This window comes from Zingiber officinale, chromosome 4B (assembly GCF_018446385.1).
Source record: "Zingiber officinale cultivar Zhangliang chromosome 4B, Zo_v1.1, whole genome shotgun sequence".
NCBI lineage: Eukaryota > Viridiplantae > Streptophyta > Magnoliopsida > Zingiberales > Zingiberaceae > Zingiber > Zingiber officinale.
Window position 1 is genome coordinate 113,000,701 of NC_055993.1, and position 13,723 is coordinate 113,014,423.

Below are 13,723 nucleotides of genomic sequence, written 5' to 3' on the forward strand. Positions count from 1 at the left end.
TCGTGTTTTACAAACTTGCAACAATTGTATTAGAGCGATCTAGTTGTAAAAGCATGAAAAAAAACTTGTGGAAATCATGATCTGCCACCGCTGAACCAAATTGTGATATGCGATTAACGTTGGCAGGTGACCGACTTCCATGGCCGGCGAACGCAAATGATCATGTTCGAAAGGTCGGCAATCAGCCGATCACCGTATTTGTTACGGGAAAAGGAGCAGGGGCAAAAAAAATAAAAGGGAAAAACTAGGAAAATGAACAGTACTATTGACGGCATAATACTTTTTTATGTTTTAATCGATTACTCAATCGATTTATTCATTTAAATCGATTGAAAAGAAAATTTGAATTAATTAATTTCATGACTTAATGATTCCTGTGCTTAATCGATTCGTCAATCAATTCAATAAAATAAAATAAAATAAAAACAAAACGAAGCTGTTAAGCTCCTGTGCCTTGTTTTTCTCCATGCATGCATTAAGCATTTGTTTTAAAATATTTTTTTCTTGATAAAATTATTTGAAAATTCTAATTTTTCAATTAATTATGCTTGGATGTGTATGACTACATATTGGTCCAATCAAATTTAGATCTGATTCAAACTATTGGTTGATTTAACCAGATCAATTTAATTCAATAATACCAAGGTCCAGTTCAGACCATTAGTTGGTTTAAACCAGATCAATTTATTACTAAATTAATTGGAATAGTTTGATCACATGAGTTCGGCTAACCAAATCAGACCATATTTATTCTAATAGGCCGGATTTGATTAAATTTGATCAAATTACCTAATGGGTCAAGATTTAATAAAATGAGTTAGATATAAACCAGAACAAATATAAATAAGACATCCTCGTCCAATTAGATTAGTTTTGCTTATAAAATAGACTGAACAAAAGCTGGTCAACAGATCTAATATGTCAGTCAACCGAGACTCCCCAAATAAACAAAATTTATTTTTCTTATTTGTTTATGTATTCTGTATATATTTGTTCGATGTGGAAATTGAATTTGACCAGTTTTGTTACTAGTTTGTTGGCTTTATACTGGCATCATTATTTTCAATTCCAGATACTATGAACAATATACACGATGACAGGTCACTATGAACAACAACATGAGCTTTGGGAGGAGATCAAGGAGCTAGAATATGACCCGTATCACGGAGTCAGATGGCTTATTGGTCAGCTCGATTAGATATTCTAGAAACTCAAACAAGAAGAGTTTTCAATCCAAGACAAAGACCAAAGATGAGCTCTTGTTCAGTTCCTACTAGAACATCTCAGTGATATAGCACACCAACTATGAGATCATTTTGAAGGGTGCATCTTATATTCAGAGATGTGTAGGGAATTACTTCAATTGGAATGAGATCCTGAAGAATTTGAAGAGGATCCAGATCCCAAAGAAATGGATTCTGTTGGTACCCCGTAGTAGTTATGATGCGATCAACCAAGTTAGGTTAGGTCCTGTTAGTGTTTAACCGTTGTGTCTAAATGTACAGGAACTTAAGAATACAAGAAGTCGAGTGGAAGACGCAGCTAGAGAGAAGGATGACACGGGAAGGGAACTGACGGGCTCGGTGCATTCGAGGAACGAGGTGCTGCGGAAGTGTACACCGGTGGACGAGAAGGACGTGCATGATGTTCGAGGGATAAGAAGTTGGAGCGGAAGCTTACTCAAGAAGAAGGCCGAAAATTGAGTTTGGATGAGCCCTATTACGGTTGGCCGAAATCACCCAAGCAATCAAAGCAGCGGAAGAGATAAAATGGAGCTATGGAGCTGCTGGAGGCGCCTTCAACAGGAGTTGAAGGCGGCTCTACGACCTTCAGGTAGAAGGCGCCTTCAGCTAGGTAGAAGGCGCCTTCAGCTAGGCTGAAGGCATCTTCAACCAGCCATGGAAGACGCCTTCCAGCCCATGGAAGGTGTAGGATCGTAAACGTGCTAGAGGGGGAATAGCACGCGTAGCTTTCACGTTCGTTTCAGAAAACATAGAGTAAGAAATGCAGCAAAAAGTAAAGAGACAAAGAGCACAATCGCAAACACCAATAGTTACTTGGTTCGAAGCCTGTGGCGACTCCTACTCCAAGGCACACACGTGAGAGTACTTTTGATGGACAATCACTATAAGCTCGAGAAATCTTTACAAGATCAATTACAGTTGCAATATTAAAACTAAGTTACCGATAATACAAATATGTTGGAAAGGAACGTCAATTGTCGGTGTAACAGTTGAGCATTGTTGAAGCATTTCGTCGTAGCACATAGGAGAACAAGTAGTCTGATTTTTGGGTACCTTAAAGTGCTGGTCGAGACCCCTTTTTATAGCCTCCTCAAACTTGATCCAGATCCCCTGATCTCGGGATCAAGTCCTGACTCAACCCGGATCGGTCGACCGATCCCTAGGTTCGGTCGACCGATCCCTAGGTTCGATCGACCGATCCCGCCTGAATCGACCAGCCTTCCAATCTCGGTTCTGTTGCTCAGATAGAGTTTCTTCGTTCGGTCGATCCATCCCGTCGTTCGGTTGACCGATCCCCAGCTCATCTGGTCTGATCAACTCGGCTCAACCACGTCACCGCTTATCCTCGGTTCAGTCGACCGATCCCGAGGTTCGGTAGACCGATCCCTTGGTCGAACTCGGTCTGATCTCTGAAAATCTGATCCTGCTGTACTGGGGTTCGATCGACTGATCCAGACATTCGGTTGACCGATAAAGGTCGAATCTAACCCTGCAACAAAGTGTTAGTCTCCAACAAAACAGAATTAGACAAATAATAATTAATTAAGTAATACAACTTTTGACAGTCTTTGGACTGTCCAGTTCTAATTTCGGATTTCCTCTGGAAACCCTAGGTTAAATTGATGCCTACTGTTCCGTCACTTGAGAACACATCCTCACCTACTCCTCTCAGGAGAAGTTACTTGTTGCCAGACCAGTTCTCTAGACCGATTGGACTTTTCGTCTAGGGTCACCACCCCCTAGGACCTAGGGTTACCACCCCCCTAGGACCTAGGGTTATCTCCCCCTAGGGTTTTCCACATGCCTAGAATCTACTAGGACTTTTTCCTAAGACAACTTAGGACTTTCCTGCAAGCTCAATTAACCTTTTTAGATCACAAGACAACTTAACTTTGGACCGTTTGACATAATCAAAACCCAAGTTCGATCGTCTGATGCTTCCCACACCAACAGAATGCGCCTTCGACTAGGCAAATTTTGCTATTGGCAGTGGATAAACTTTTATCCACTGCACCTCTCTGGAGGCTCCTTCAAGCTCTGTGGAAGGTGTCTTCCAGCCACGGATAAGATTTTCTAGAGGCTATAAAAAGACCCTTGGACCTAGGAAATATGCAACAACTATTGTATTTATTTCCTAGCAACTTTCTGAGCTTCCAATGAGTGTAAGAGGCTTCTCCGCCTTCAAATAAGGAGATATTTAGTCTGTTTACTTTCCTTGGATTAACAACCTCCTCGGTTGTAACCAAATAACTCTTTTAGCTTCATTTTTTTTGTTGTTCATTTATTCTATTTTTTTTCTAATCTGCGTTAAAAGTTGAGGAAGCTTTTTCTTAATAGTCAGTTCACCTCCCCTCCCTCCGGCCTACCTTGAATCAACAAGTGGTATCAGAGCGAGGTTCGCTTTAGGAGGACTAACCGTCGAACGAAGCATACGAGATGGCCGAATCAAGCATCTATCCACCGAAGTTCGAGGGGGATTTCGCCAATTGGAAGAAGAAGATTGAGGTATTTTAAAACTAATTTTGATTTACTTTTAATAATGGAATTTGGTTTTGTAACACCCGAAGCCAAAGAAAAATACCACTAGACCATAAAGGAGCAGGTCGATTTCGTGACAAACGGAAAAGTAGAGTTCCATCTTCTAAGTGTCTTACTGCCATAAGAAGTCAACTGGATAGGGGCTTACGAGTCTACAAAAGAACTCTGAGAGAAATTCCTAGAACTACACGAAGAAATCTCAGAGGTGAAACTCACGAGACAGGATCTGCTTAGGAACCAGATCAGCAACATCAAACTGGAAGAAGGTGAAACCGTTGCACTCCTTCACTCAAGGATCAAGGAGCTCATCACTGGACTCGTGAATCTTGGAGAAAAAGTAAGTAACAGAGATTCGCTAAGGTACGCTCTTAATGTATTCCCTAGAAATACTAAATGGGCATCATTATAGATGCTTATTAGATATCTAAGGATCTAGATTCAACTACTTTAAAAGAATTATTTTCAACTTTTGAAGTCCATGAAACGAGATGTGCAAATATAAAGAAGGAGCATAACATTGCCTTAAAGGCAAAGGCGGACGAACAAGATTCAAAATCTTCTCTCGATAATAGTGAAATAGCACTGATGGTACGTAAATTTAAAAAGCTATTTAAAACTAAAAGATTTAATCAAGTGTAGGGTAGGAAAAGAAGGATAAGATACTACCATTGCAATAAAGAAGGACATGTAAAAGATAACTGTCCTAAATTGAAAGACAAGGATAAGAGCAAGAACAAGAAGTCGACCCAAGCAAACAAGTACAAGAATATGAAGGTGACGTGTGACGAAACATCGTCCGAATCAGAAATTGAAACCATCACCAGACTTGTGCTAGTGGCAATTCACAAAGAAGAAGGAGACGAAGCAAGCTTGTCCAAAATGAGCATCGAAAGCATCGATGAAGGGGGAGCAACATCGGAAGAAAGCAGTACTTCAGGGGGAGCTTCAGATCACGAGATCGACAAGGTAGGTCAGGTATGATCTCTTCCTCCTGACAAATTATTTTAATTTATTAAATTATTAACAAAAATTTGTTGTAAATTAGAAAAAGAAGTTAAGAAATTAAAATCAATACTAGCTGAATCTTATCGATTAGAAGACTTTGATAAAGTTAAAATTGAGAATGAAAAATAGCAAAAAGAGATAGAAACTTTAAAAAATCACACTTGCTCAAATATTCAACATATTAGAAAATATAGTGGATTGAATTGGTACCTTAAATACCATAAGGGCCAAATTAGAAAAATTTTAAAGAAATACGTACATAAGAGATTCCTAGTTAACCCAGTTGGAAGGAGTCTATTTTGGATTCTAAAATCATATTTAGATTAATTGCTTTTTGACTTAAGACTTTCAGAGAAAATTAAACATTAAATTTCTTTAAGAGTCTTTGTCTAGAAATGGTTGTTGTTTCAATATCCAAGAAGGCCTAGTACCTCGCCACAATGTGGAAGTCAATTATTGAAATAAGTATTTAATTGACTAACTGTTAAGCATTTAGAAGTTATAAAAATTCTTTAATTTTTTGTTAAAAAATTAATTAAATATATTTTTTAATTAATTCTTATCCTTTTAACGGTTTGAATTTTTTTCTCTTAGACTTTTAAAAGTACCCCATTTTTAATGTGGTCTAAAGGGGGAGTAGTAAGAGATTAAGTCTAGGGGGAGAGTAGTACAACAAATTATAAATTTTAATTTTTGTACTTATAAAATTTTACTTGCAAAATTTTTATAACTATTTTTTATTTATGGTTTACCCTAACTTAACTTGGATTTGATCACATCAAAAAGGAGAGATTGTTGGTACCCCGTGGTAGTTTTGATGTGATCAATCAAGTTAGGCTAGGTCCTATTAGTGTTTAACAGTTGTGTCTAAGTGTACAGGACTTTAGAAACAAAGAAGTCGAGAGGAAGACACAGCTAGCGAGAAGGATGGCACGGGAAGGGAGTCGACAGGTTCGGTGCATCCGAGGGACGAGGTGCTGTGGAAGGGTACACCGGTAGACAAGAAGGGCGTGTGCAACGTTCGAGGAATGAGAAGCTGGAGTGGAAGCCTGCTCGAGGAGAAGGCCAAAAATTGGGTTCGGGTGAGCCCTATTTCGGTTGGCCGAAATCACCTAAGCTATCGAAGCGACGGAAGAGCTAAAATGGAGCTATGGAGCTACTAGAAGCGCCTTCAACATGAGTTGAAGGTGCCTCTATGACCTTCAGGCAGAAGGCGCCTTTAGCTGGGCTGAAGGCACCTTCAACCATCCATGGAAGGCGCCTTCCAGCCCATGGAAGGCCCCTTCGACCAGGCAAATTTTATCGTTAGCAGTGGATAAACTTTTATCCACTACGCCTCGCTAGAGATGTAAAATACCGAAAATAGGCAAATATTAATAAGGGAATTTTACGGAATTTTAGGAAATTTTTCGGGAATTTTTCGGAGCTTGTATGGGCGAGTTAACGGGGGATAAAATTTGGGTTCCGGGAAAGCCTGTTTAGGCTACCCCAATTAAATGAGGAAAAGTTGAATTTCTAAATTCCTTTTCTTTATTTATTTTGCTTTTTCTTTATTTTCTTTACTTCCTCTCCTCCTCGCCGAAAACCTCTGCACGCCCGAGCCATTTCCGACGCCAAGCCCTAACCGGCGCTCACGGCGGTTTCCTCCACTTCCTCTTCTCGGTTTCCTCCTCTCCTCTGCCGACGCCGGCGACCCATCCTCTGCCCTAGTCGAGCACACCGCCGACTGCTCCTATGCCTAGTTTCACTGCCGGTGTTTACTCCGATCGCCGGTGCCCTAGCCTCTGCCTCCCGATCCCTCTTCCCTGCAGCGACGCCAACTACTCACCCGTGCTCTAGCACTGAAGCCGAACTCTAGTGCCCAACGCCATCTTGCCAGCCGAGGTTTATCTGTGCCCTAGCCGACTCCTTGCTTTCCGACACCTTCACTGTTCGGGGCCGATCAACTCTTATTCCTTCTTCTCGAGCCGTGCCAGAATTCTGCCGAGGCCTTTTTTTTTCGGCTGTAGGTACGGCCCAGCGCTACTGCCAATTCTGTTTGAGTTGGCTTCAGATAGGAGCCAAGAGCCGAGCCTAAGTTTCACCTTGCGTGCCCTAGCTCTGAGCATTGCTTCCTCCTCAGAGCATTGGTGATACGGTATTGTGACAGAAAGGTGAGGGTTAGATCGTGATCTAGTGTTCTGTTCTTGTTCTATAGCTATTGTGGATCATATCATTATATCTGTATCTTTTGTTTTTTTTTTTCAGATCCTTGATACAACAGATCGGCGATATTAGAGGTAAGTATTGTATCTAGTTGTGAATTTGGGCTTGATTTCTGTTTGGGTGTTGTTGCTTGATCGCACTTTGACCCGGAACCACAGCGGATTGGCTCACTCTGTTCTAACAGATGCTTACCTTGAATTACAGCAGCAAACAACCCTTCATTGGCAACAAGAATGGTTGTGAATTGAGGTAAGGTATTGGGTTTTGATCATTTGTCGATGGTTGATAGATAAGTTAATAACTAATGTTAACCTAGGTATATGTGTTGAATTAAGGAATGGATAAGAATATTAAATAGGTTTGGAGATTTTTATTTAGCTATATAGCTAAATACATTATCTATTTGATATACAGGACCTAGACGCAAGACGAGTATCTCGGCGTCGGATTTGGACTGATTGGACTTTTCCTATTGGAGGCGGGTACTTTTGACTTATGTCATTTGATATACATAGTAGTGAATTTAACAAGTTGCATTAATTATGTCCTTTATTTCTTTCGGTTAGTCACTACCCATTATCTGATACATGATTGATTGATTGCTTGATTTGCATCCCATGTATACTTTATTTGTTTATACATGCTTATAGGGGGTAGTGATATATCATGCTTCACCATGTTCAGGACCTAGGTTTTTTTATACCTTCTGTGTACCTTTGATTCGATATGATCCGTTGACCTAGGGTGCACTTTTCTATATATATGGATTAGGTCAGGATGTTTTTATGGTTATTGTCATGCACCATTTGCATGATTGCATGCTGTACGATAGTCCGCTCCATTATTGTTGAGCACATCGCCAGTTACATGGATCTGCACACACCACCACACATGGGTTAGTGGTCGATTCAGGCAGAGTGTGTTGCAGCAGGGACTCTGTTAGGCACCGTTGGTCCACTCATGGGTAGTGAGACACAACGTGTTATCCGGCAGGGATTCCTCCCCGTCACTGTGTACCGGGAGTTGAGAGCATTGCGCTCCCCCATTTATGATTTGGGGTAGGAGGATAGGTGTACTCCGACAGCATCCTGTCCACTCGGTCACTCATCAGGAGTAGTGACGACAGAGTGCACGGTTGTCACAGCCCTACCCACTCGGCCTCACTATTGTGTGAGATGATCGACTGGAGTCAGGGGTGACCAGGACGCATCATTGGCATCATATGCATGATGCATTTATTGCTTGTGTTTGTGTTTGCTGCATTTATATGCTGCATATTGTTTGGATACCTATGTTTGACATGCATACAGGATTTCCCTATCCCTTGGACTGTTTGACCTTATACTCAGGACCTGGTTAGTACAGTATACTCCTGTTATTTCAGTTTGCATTTACCTTTATTACATCAGGAGACTGTACGCATAATTAGTGCTAGGTGTTATTTCCTTACTTTGTATATCAATTGTACCTGCTGAGTGTTGGACTCACCCCGCCTCCATTGTTGATATTTTCAGGTTGAGGCTGTCCGGAGCAGTTCCAGTCGCACGTAGAGCCAGTTCTCTACTAGTTCGTTATTTGTTTTATTTTGGCCTTTTGCTATATCAGACTTTGTTTTAGTATTGTCTTTGGATTTTTCCTATGGATATTGTATGGAGTGATACCTTTTGATGGATTTTTGATATGATGTTGGATTTCATTCTACTACGTGCCTGCCTGGACGGCAGAAGAGGTGAGTTCGTTGGATTTGAGCTTTACGAGTGTAGTGGAGTAGGGTGGATTTCGAGTCAGAGTCCTATTGTTATTGATTACTATTATTAACTGCGTGGTTGTGACAGTCAGAGGCTGAATATCTTTATAAACTGCGTGGTGTTTGTTTTTTTTATTTTTGTTATCATTCCAGCCGCTTGTGGCTGATGTATATGTGATATGTAGAAAGTTTCATATTGTCTATCGTATAGGGGAGATGCTGCCGAAATTTCTTCGGACAGAGACTCCTCTGGGGCGTAACAAGAGGCGTCTTCCAGCCACGGATAAGATTTTTCAGGGGCTATAAAAAAACCCCTAGACCTAGGAAATATGCACCAATTGTTGTATTTATTTCCTAGCTACTTTCTGAACTTCCAATGAGTGTAAGAGGTTTCTCTGCCTTCAAAGAAGGAGATTTTTAGTGTATTTACTTGCCTTAGATTAACAACCTCCCTGATTATAACCAAGTAACTCTTTTGGCCTCATTTTTTTTATTGGTCATTTATTCTATTTTTTTTCTAATTTGAGTTAAAAGTCAAGGAAGATTTTTCTTAATAGCCAGTTCACCTCCCCTCTCTCCGGCCTACCTTGGACCAACAGATTCCATAAAATTTGAAGAGGATCCCGATCCTGCAAAAATAGACCTCAAAGAATTTAAAGACGATCTAGAAATAGACCTTAAAGAATTTGAGGAGGATCCAGAAATAGATCTCATAGAGGATCTAGAGATAGATCCTGAAGAAGCATAGGAGGATTCAAAAGAGTATGTGGAAGATCCAAAAATGGATCTAAATATGGATCTGAAGGATGATTCTGAGGTTGATCTCGCCATCGTCAAGTCTGGGATAAACGAGATAGAATTTCCCATTGCACTAGTATTTTTCCTAGTGGGAGCGATGCTAGCCTATCTATGTTATTAGTGTTCTGTTTACTATCATTATGTATGAACAATTTTAGCTTATTTTGTTTTTCTGAAAATAATGTAGTGGAAACTATTATTTTGTACAAACAGTGCTATATTCAATAAAAAAGAAAAATAGTTATGTTATGTGTTAACTAACTTGCTTATGATTAGTTCATATTTTATGATTTGTTTATATTCAATGATTAATTCATTTTTTGATTAGTTCATATTTTATGATTTGTTCATATTCAATGATTAGTTCATTTTATGATTAGTTCATACATATATGATTAGTTCATATTTTATTATTTGTTCATATTAAATGATTAGTTCATTTTATAATTAGTTCATATGAAAATGATTAGTTTATTTAATGATTAATTCATTAGATGAGATGTGTGTAATATAATTGATCAATATTGATTGGATTGACACATACAAATGATGAGTGAAAACATAGTTATCACTTGATTTTGTAAATCAATTCTAATTTACACTGAGTCAATAATTAATTACATGCATATGAATTACACTGAAATAATAAATAATATATTTATTTATGTAGATTATGGCAACTAAGAACATCATAACTGAACTTAATAAGAGAGAAAAATTATATGGGGATAACTAGGATAACTACAAAATCTGGCACCTCAAGATACAATACGTTCTTGAGGAATAAGAAGTTCTAGAGGTTGTAAATCAATTCATGAAAGAACCATCTAATGGTTCTACAGCACAGTACAGACATTACCTTGATGCCTATAAGACATAAAAAAGGAAGAACTCTACTGCTAAAGGAATATTAATTAGTTCAATAGTGGATGACCTAGTATTTGAGTATGAGTCATTACCATCATCTCATGTTGTCTGGGTAGCCCTTAGAGAGAAGTATAGTGGAGTAAGTCTCAATAAGCTCTGTAAACTAACAATTAAGTTTGATAGCTGTAAAAAATGCTCAAATGTTACCATGACCCAACATCTAAGGGAGATGGGTAACATGATTTGGGACTTAAAAGCTGTCGGTTATGAGTTGACCAATGAACAACAGGTTCAAGAAATTATTTATTCCCTTCCTAATTCTTGGGAAATGATGAAACAAAACCTTACCCACAGTGAGAGTATCAAGACTTTCACTGATGTCTCACGCCATGTTGAACTTAAAATAGAGAGGATTGAATCTGTAAGGATTTTTTGTCAAGCTTTTGTAGCTGAAGGTTCTAATTCCTAGAATAAGAAAAAATGGTTTAAGAAAGAAAAGGGAAAAGAAAAGGAGGCTAGTGATGTTGCTGCAAAAAACCAAATCAAGAAGAAAAGAAAGAAATATGGACCAAAACATAAAAGCAAGTTGACTTGCTATAACTGTGGCAAAAGGGTCATTTTACTCGGGATTGCACTGAGCCTAAAAAGATATATCCATATTTATCTTCTTTCCATGAGCATTATATTGCAAGTATAGTATTGTTAACTAATTCTTATTCTTTGTGAATTGTAGATTTAGGAGCAACGAACCATGTAGCTTGTGATCGAGCTACATATGTGGAGTACCGTCCGATACCAGTTGGCAACAAATGGATATATGTGGGTAACAATGCAAGAATTGATGTCAAAGAAATTGCCACTTTCAAGCTCTCTGGAATTGAGCTCATCCAAGCTCAACTCTAGTCTTCTCTTTGAGCAAGCTTCATCTTCAGCTTCTCGTCCCTCAAATGTGCTACGCGTTTCCTTCTCGTTTGTTGGTATACTCTTTTACATCACCTCATCCCTCAGTTCACTGAGCTAGTCAACTCACTTCTTGTGGCATCCTTCTCACTAGATGCATCTTTTGCTCGACTTTTTGTGTTCCTAAGTTCCTACACACTCAAACACAAGGCATCAAAATCGCAGGACCTAACTTAACCTGATTGGCCATATCAAAACTAACCGGAGATATTTATAATCTCTCCCTTTTTATGTACATCAACCTAAGTTAAGTTGGATTAACAAAAAAATAAAAATTTATGTTTTAAATTTGGCAATAAATACAAGAAATAATTTTGCAATAAGTAAAGTAAAATTTTGCAATTATTACCTCCCCTTAACTTATTCCCTCTCTATCACAGCAAAAAATATTAGAGAAAATATGAAAAATAAGTAAAAAATATTGAAAATATTCTTGGAGTTTTTTAAAAGAATTTTCAAGAATTTTACCAAAGCTACTTTTTAAAATAAATAATTTTTATTAATTAAACCTCAATTTTATAAAAAAAATAATTTAAAAATTATTTTTTAAGTTTGAAAAAATTCTAAAACTTTTTGTAAATGACAAACATAAGTATTAGAAACACAAAAAAAAAAACTACCAATAAAATATTATTATTTGAATCATAATAAATATTTTTAACAGAAATGGTTAATTTTGAATTTAAATATTTAAAAATAGATTTTTAATTCAAAAAATCTTGCTTATTTTTCTTAGCATGCAAAATATAACGCTCCTTAGCTAAAAAAATAAGATTTTTCAAAATTTATTTTTGAAAAAAAAATAAATTTTAAATTATAATTTTCTATCAAAAATTTATAAAAAATCATATAATTACCAAAAATCTCAAAAAAAATTATTCTAATATAAAACCTAACTCATTATCACAAAAAAAATTAAAATTTTCAAAAATCAATTTTTAAAATAATTTTTATTTTTATTTTTGTTAGAAAACTTATAAAAATAATATAATAGTTAAAAAATTTCAAAAAATTTTTGTTAGTATATAATAATTTCATTTTTATAAAAAAAATAATTTGGGGAAAAAAATATAAATAGAAGATATACGAAACAAATAATTTTACCCAACATGTTAATAATTTAAACAAAATAAATCTAAGCATATGAAATTAATTTTGATGATTTAAGAATCCAAAATAAATTTCTACCTATAGAATTTATTAGAAACTTTCTTGAAATGTTATTTTTTGATATTTTTATAATTTGGCCTTTATGAATCCTAATATATCAATTAAATCTGTTATAATGTTTGAACTTGTTGTAGTGGTGGGTGGGTCGAGTTTCCTTGAGGGTTGTAGTGGAGGTCCAATGCATTGTGAACTCGCTCTATCTAACTTAGCTTCTAACTATCTGAACCTCTCATTCTACTTGATGATAACTTCTATATGGTTTTCAAGACTCTTGAGGTATTACGACAATTCTTGTTCATCATTCATATTTTCATTCACGACTTACACTTCTGAGATTGTTGGGGAGGGTTCCATCTAATTTTGATTTGACCACTGTTGGGGTTCTTTGTCACTTGATCAATTAACTTATATGATTCGTTTAAACTTTTGTTTATCAATGAACCTCCTGCAGTGGAATCTAATAACATCTTGTTTGAGAAAGAAATCCCCATATTGAATAGGTGCAAAGTGAGCCATTTCTCCAATCCATGACTAGGGCATTGCTTCAATAAACTTTTGAATCTCTCACATGCTTCGAACAGTGGTTTTTCCTCTATTTGAGCAAAGTTCATGATTTGATTTCTCATTAATATATATTGTCCTACTTGGTGGGGGAAAAGTAACAAAAAGTGTTGCTCCAATTGTTCCCAGCTCGTTATGCTTTGTGGACAAAGGGAATTTAACCAAATCTTTGCTCTACCCTTAAGGATGAATGGAAATGCCAGCAATTGAATAGTATTTTTTGAGACTCCTTCACACTTCACCGTACTATAATATTCTTAAAATATCTCAAGGTGTAAGTATGGATTTTCATAATTTTCTCCTCCAAATTTGTGAGTTTGAATCATGGAAATCAATTCTGGATTAAGTTGGAAGTTGACAACATCAATCTATGGTTTTACAATGGGATCTAGTCCTCTTACAGATATTAGTTTGCAAAATTCTCTCAAAGGCATGTTTGTCATGTTAATGCGCTTCATATCTTGTAAAACAAAAATTGGTAGCTTCTTGGGAACAAAAATCACAATTAACTACAGAACCAACTTATAAGAAAACAAAAGTGCATAATTCAAATTGTAAAAAATAAAGATGTAGAAATAAAATCAAACAAGAAAATAAAAAAATCCATTGACAAGTCTAAGTGACTCAT

The 13,723-nt window shown here is 37.0% G+C and overlaps 1 non-coding gene across 1 annotated transcript; it reads left to right on the top strand.

Annotated features, from left to right (window-relative positions):
• The first annotated feature begins 13,056 nt into the window (after positions 1-13,056).
• Positions 13,057-13,161, top strand: LOC121978910. Its single transcript, XR_006111236.1, has one exon. It is a non-coding gene; the product is annotated as a small nucleolar RNA R71 (small nucleolar RNA).
• The last annotated feature ends 562 nt before the right edge of the window (positions 13,162-13,723 follow it).